The sequence below is a fragment of the Alosa pseudoharengus genome, unplaced genomic scaffold (assembly GCF_046254945.1).
Source record: "Alosa pseudoharengus isolate Yale_2024_CS ecotype anadromous, Long Island Sound unplaced genomic scaffold, YU_APseudo_1.1 YU_APseudo_1.1_scf_2, whole genome shotgun sequence".
NCBI lineage: Eukaryota > Metazoa > Chordata > Actinopteri > Clupeiformes > Clupeidae > Alosa > Alosa pseudoharengus.
The window spans coordinates 54,934,600-54,941,761 of record NW_027468663.1 but is presented as its reverse complement, the minus strand read 5'-3'; positions in this window follow the sequence as shown (position 1 = coordinate 54,941,761).

Below are 7,162 nucleotides of genomic sequence, written 5' to 3'. Positions count from 1 at the left end.
CCCAAATCCACCACCACAGCACTCTGCTGTTCTTGGCCTCCGGTCCAGTTGACTCTGTATCTGTAGGGCCCAGCACCGCGGGGTGGGGACCACTCCAATATCAGAGAGTCCGTCTGAACCGAGGAAAACCGGAGCAACCCAGGTGGAGGAACTGATGATAGTTTGCGGAAATACAAAACAATGAAATTTTAAGTACATAAGAAGGCGTGGATACACACACACACACACACACAAACACACACACACAAACACACACACACACCTGGAGAATTCTGCAGAACTGGAGGACGTGAGCGTCTTTTTACTCTTGAATATTCCGAGAAATGTCTTTTAGAAAATGTTTTTCTGTAAGAAATTTGTTGAAACAAAACAGATGTTATTTATTGATGAATATGAGAGGCGTTTAATTCAACAGATTATTATACACACTAAAGCTCATAATTTATTTGGTGAGTCGTGTATCTTAAGTATGTATAAGTATAAGTAGGGTTGCAAAATTCCGGGAATTTTCAAAGTTGGAAACTTTCCATGGGAACTAAAGGGAATATATGGGAATTAACAGGAATAAACGGGAATTAATGGGAATAAACTGGGAATTTCTAATATGGCAAGCTAGTCTATAACAGGGAACTTAAATGTAGTGGACAAAACCCCATCTTGCAGCATAATATTAGTTAAAACAATCTGATTTAATGCAATTTCAGTCGAATTTCTACCCTGCACATAAGCCAATCACATGCACACAGCAATCAGCATAGGCTAGACATAAAGGAAACTATGGTGCGTTTATGTGCGTGGGAAAAAAATGTTGTTGAGTGGTGTGGTGTATCTTGGGCAGTTCAGTGTTGCTAGTTTAGCACGCTAGTAAACCATAGGCAGAGAATGGGATTCCCGCTAGTATGCTAGCTAGCTTTGTATGCTAAGCTAAGCGAAAATACGAACATACAAATCATATTGCTTATTACGAAACAAAATGTTAATGTTTGTATATGAAACAGTTTGTATGAATTACCCAAAATTCCCAGTTAATTCCCGTAAATTCCCATTAATTCACATAATTTCCTTTAATTCCATGAAAGTTTCCAATTTTGAATATTTCCAAAATTCCCCAGCTTAACTTCCCATGGTAAGTTTCCTGAAATTTACCGGAAATTTTCCGCCCCTTTGCAACCCTAAGTATAAGTATACTCTTTTGATCCCGTGAGGGAAATTTGGTCTCTGCATTTATCCCAATACGTGAATTAGTGAAACACACTCAGCAGACAGTGAACACACAGTGAGGTGAAGCACACACTAATCCCGACGCAGTGAGCTGCCTGCTACAACAGCAGCACTCGGGGAGCAGTGAGGGGTTAGGTGCCTTGCTCAAGGGCACTTCAGCCGTGGCCCACTGGTCAGGGGCTCGAACCGGCAACCCTCCGGTTACAAGTCCAGAGTGCTAACCAGTAGGCCACGGCTGAAGTGGCACATACTTACAGAATTGACAACAAGACAAAACAGTTTCATTATCTTGCCAATATTAGGTTAGGATAGGTTAGGTTCACAGGATAGAGATAGCACTGACTTACAGGCGGGGCTTTAGTGATATCGCTACCTGTGGCTAATTGGTAAATGGAACACCTGTCCTCACCTTTGAAAATCGTTTTGGCAGCAATTAGGTTGCAAGGCTCAGCGGGAGCCGAGGCGTGTTTGTCTCCCCCTTATGTGGCTGCCAGTTATGGACTATGTTTGTTTTGGATTAACGTCAACCATCAACTAAAATAAAACCTAAACTTTACCAAAAACCAACGCTTGGGCTAGCCGTAGAGTCGGAGGAGCACCGGGTAGGGAGCGCGAGGATGCCAGGTATGTTCTTTCTGTGTTTGTTTTCTGTTTGTTGTGAGTTGCGGTAGGCTTTTTAGTGTTTACAATAATACCCTAGACAAAGAAGAGCTTGGGCCTGCTCCCGCCTCGTAACATTATCATTGGTATGAATGTTTGCTTTTGAGGCATAAACAGAGCATTTTGAACAAGATATGCGAGTTTGCAGGTAATTCACTACTATATGGTGCCGTTTGCTCTAATTGTTTTGAGGAATGCACTAACTGATGTGCAAATGTTTAATATGATTAAAGAAATGTACCAAAGCAACTGAGAAAAAACAGTAACCAGGCTAATGCTATTTAGGATTTTTCCATAAATAAATTCTCACATTCAGCAATCATCTCTCATGACCACTAGTTGCTCATTCTGTGAGTCCACTGAAACAAAACAACTTGTCTATACAGCTCAGGCTCCGAAAACTGGAAACAAAGTTCCCAATCAAAAATGAAACCCTGCATGGAATTCTCTGGAAAAAGCTACTTCTCTTGTGTGTTTCCTTTGAGAGCGCTCAAGGTGCCGACATGAAACTTGGTGAAATTAATCATGGGACTGTCCCCAATCGGTATGCCAAATTTCACAACATTTTACCAGACCAGTTCTATGGGCTGCCTGCCATAGATTCCCATGGCAGAAGCGTAATAATAATAGGAATATCTACAAACAGCTTCGCTGCTTGGCCCCCAATTATTTTAATTCCAAAGGCCAAGGAAAGTTTATCAGGATGCATAGTATCCTGCAACCATCCAGTTTCCCACTTAAAGGGACACCAGGCAACGTTTTCGTGTTAATTACTCATCTTCGTAAGTCGGTATATAGTTAAATGACTCATTACAGGGCGAATGAAGACTCTCTCGCCTGCCCCTACTGCCAGGGGCGCCTTAATACCATCCGAGGCCCCTGGGCTATATGTTTTTTAAGGACCCCCACCCAACCGCAAATATTAATTATGATTAAATGATACCCGGCCCGCGATCTGACCCGACACAATAGCGTGCGCTTTTGGTTAATAACATGCAGTGTAGCCTATCATTATAAACAGGAACAGAAAGCCCTCGAATCACGTCAGCCTACCCATGACATCGCTTATCAAAAAGGCTAGCCTGTACGAAAACAAGTGTTGGACTTTTACAACACTGGCTGTAGGCCAAGTTAAAAGATGGGTACACATATGGACGTTTAAAGCTTTTCAAAAGTGCATGTGTTTGTCGTGTTGGGGGGTTCCCCAGGAGTTTTTTTAAATTCTGTCTACTTAACACACCAGTTTAACGCAGTTTGGGAGGGACAGAAATACTTTTAGCCTACATAAGAAGCTGGCTCATGTGACGTGAACGTGGCTACCTTATGCATTATCACTACACTACGGAGACATATCTCACGTTAACAAGAAAACATAACATAGACTTTTATGTGAGAATGGGTTAGCACAAACTTTGCTGTTGGTGAACGGAGATGCAGAGCACTAAGTCATTTATTTGCGCCACAGCCCATGTTCTGCGTTCACTCCAATGAGACAAGTGAAATACGTTTTTAAAGCCGTTTCATTTCCAGGCTATTTGCTACGATATTTACCTGCTATGCCTTCTGTTTTCATGGAGTTACAGGAATCCACGTCATTCGTTTATCGTTGCTTCATTCCTACCCACGTTATCTCCAGAGTTTGTATGATAAGTTTGTCAGTCAGTTTAAGCCTCTCCTCTAGCTACACCCGTTGGGATTTATTACGTTTTGTTACATTTTGTTACACTTTAGAATTGGAGAAGACAAAGGGGGCCTCTGCATGGATGTAATTGTAGAGCAGTAGCCTACGATGTGCTCAATTATTTAGGCTAGCTCCAGAGTAGGCTAATGACGCCACGAATACGGACACGCCGTTTATTATTATTGATTATCATTATTATTATTAGGAGGCCCCTCATTGGTCGAGGCCCCTGGGCTGAAGCCCAGGTAAGCCCCTGCATTAAGGCGCCAGTGCCTACTGCCTGTAGGAAGAATATCCCGCTTGCAAGTTCAGTGTATCGTACCCGGCGACCGAAGCAGTTTCAGTTTCCATCCTGCATCCACAGCACAGAGGGAGGCTAACGAAACGCTAGCGATTGTTGCAAACATGTGTATAATGGCAGAGCCAGCGAAGAAGCAGCGAAAACCCTTGACGGAAGATGCAAAGAAAAGGAAAAGAGCTTCAGACCGAGCGAGGGGGAGTTTCGTAGAGAAAAAGCATCAGGCTTGCCTGGTGTCCCTTTAAGTTTTAACGCGACTTTAATTTGTATTTCTCCAGTGACGCTGCAACAACGCTGCAACAACCCAAACAACCGGCAGATGGCTTTTGTGAGCAGGGTGTCTTGTAAAAAGAAATGGAGCCTTGAAAACCCTACACAGACTTCACTACAGACTTTAGCAGACTGGTTTAGAAATCATTTAATAGCCAGAAATATGCCTGCCCTGCCCTAATAAAGAAATATTTGGTTAACTGCGAGTGAATCCCGTTTGCAGCCGTAGAAGAAATGTATATGCCCTGGCTGTCAGTAGACGGAGGAGCGCACAGTCTACATTTTTTGAATCAGAGAATGAAGAACACGTCAGGTTCATATGTGTCAGGAAAGGCTTCAGAGGGTGGGTTACAGTTAACACGATATACCCAAATTTCAATAGCCACAGAATGGACTTTGTATATGTTTTAGGAATCATTAGCCTACATGCTTTAGGCTGCGAGAGAAGCGGGTTCTGTGTTGCGTTCATTTCAGTGACTGCCGCGAGAGAAGCGGGTTCTGTGTTGCGTTTATTTCAGTGACTGACGCGAGAGAAGCGGGGTCTGTGTTGTGTTGCGTTGTGTTAATTTATTTTCATTGGGAATGCCCTGCCGTGCCGTCCACATCTCTTCAGCACAGCAGCAGCAATGGCAACTAGGTTATATCTGTGGCCTGAAATGCCTTGTATGTGAAAAAAACTTCTTCCCGAAGCCAGGGGCGTCACTAGACCTTATTCACTGGGGCACGTGCCTTAGTAAAAGTCTCCAGTGCCCCAGTAAAATTCTAGCGCGGCTCTAGCTGGAAACGGCATTCATGAGCGCATCTCCGTGCCTGCTTTAATCATTGCTCGAGTCTATCACTTACCAGCCAATAATAAAAAAAAACAAGGAATAAAGAAAGGGGCCATAATAGCCAATCAGGAAATAGCACCTCTGTAGCTGGCTAAGATTGAACGCAACAACCAATGAAAATCGTTCACATGATTCTTCCGAGTGTTTCGTTGTACTGCACACACATACACTGTGGATTGTGGAATCACTTTGAGCATAGAGTAAGTCGTCCCCTGTTTAATGTTACAACAAATTCACAACTTGTTTGACAGAAAAAATTACAAGTTGATCGCTGTTAGAGAGTGTTAGGGTAACATAACATAACTAGCATCTGTTTTTCAATGCTTAGCGTCATTGTAGCCTAAATTTAGCAACAGTTTACCATCTTGTGCTCTCTCCCTCACACACACACTCACACCATGCGTAGGCTGCATGCACACATGCGGACAATTAATAAGGATTTATACGTATACTGTAGAGACTCCTGTAAAAGTAGCCTATACTGTTTGTGAAGCTGTCCTACTGTAAAACTAAACACAGCCTTCTGACTATTCAGTGATGGACATCAGAAAATTCTTCCTGAACAGAGGGAGAGGAACAGTGAGGAGGATGAGGGAGGTATGATAATTTTGCCCACATTAACGGTAACATTAACATTTATGCTGGTAATAGCCAGTGCTGTGATTTGATCAATGGTTTAATGGCAAACTTAAATAAGTTTGCTGCATTTGCAAATGTAGCCTATAATAATATACACAGAATCAGAATAGCCATCTGTGTAGATTATTATAGGCTACATTTGCAAATTATCACCAAAAGTCAGTATGAAGGCTTTAGTAGGCTATTTAAGCTACAAATAACTGCAGTATTGCCAGGATGTATATAGGACCCTTGCCTAGGAGGGAAGTATATCTCACTTTTGACAAAAAATAAGCTTCCCTTGTGTTAGTAGGAAAGCCTATTAAATTAATGCATGTGAGTATAGGCCTACTTATGCCTATGTGTTTGGATGTTGCTGGATAGTGGCTGCTACAACAATTGAGGGAGAGAGTGCTGGAGGAGGAGGAGAAGGTCGAAGAGAGGGAGAAGAGAGGGGAGAAAGAGCACAGGCTGGGCAGTCCAATACCAGGCAGGAGGAGGAGGAGGAGGAGAGACAGGCAAGAAACGGATGAGGACATGATGGGGGCTAGGCGTAAAACTATTCAGAGTATGGAGGAGGATGTCTGTGACCTAGGGGAGATATGTGATGGTCCAAATCAGGCTAGTCATTTATTCATATTGCGCGCACAGTTATTTTTTTTTTTTTTTATGTATTGGGAGTTGGGGGCCTGTGCCCCAGCAAAGCTCTAGGTCTAGAATCGCCCCTGCCCGAAGCCTACAATGCCAGTTCCGACAAAGCCGAAATTACTCCTTTTGAAACAATGAGTGCAGGCCGCGCGTTTGTATGGTTATATTGCTTGACGGGGGGATCCCAAGCAGCTTTCAGCCATAAGGCTACTTTGAGAACATTTCCTAATAACTGACGGCCCGATTCACGTTGGCTGGGGGGCAGGGGGGACCATCAGACATTTGTGCCCAGGGGTCTATAAATTGTTAATCCGGCCCTGCCCCCAACAAATCACACCTTTCCACCTCTGTGACAACTTAAAAGAAGTCGAGAGGACTCCTAACTCACAGACCTATTCACAAACCGGTTTTTGTGGCATTTCGCCAAGTTTTGAAATCCTATGCGGCTACAGGAGCTTCCAATCGTGAGGAAGCAATTTTGCATTGTAGGCATAACTAACATGCAATAACGCCACCAACAACAACCAAAACTAGGCTACTCATTGTCATCATGTAAATTAAATGTAACGTTATTGTGAATCAAATTAAAATGTTCTCCTCTTTGCAAACATAGGCATAGTAACAGATTAATTTAATAATGTTACAAAGATACTACATCAATCCGTATGTTTCATTAGGCTACTAGGCTATTTGCTTTGCCTTACTCTTGATTCATTTATGCTAGGCCTTTTCATTCAGTTATTCATCATCTTCCGTCCCTTGTGTAGCGCACGCATTCTCAGACCTGTCTCCTGTCACTCATCATCGTAAGGGAGGTGTTTGGAATCATTCCCGCGTTCATTCCCACAATCATCAGCCAATCAAGGTGGTCACTTCAGTCAAGCTCGTGCATGAGTAATAACGTCATCCATAGCAATGAAGACTCACTCTTAGTTT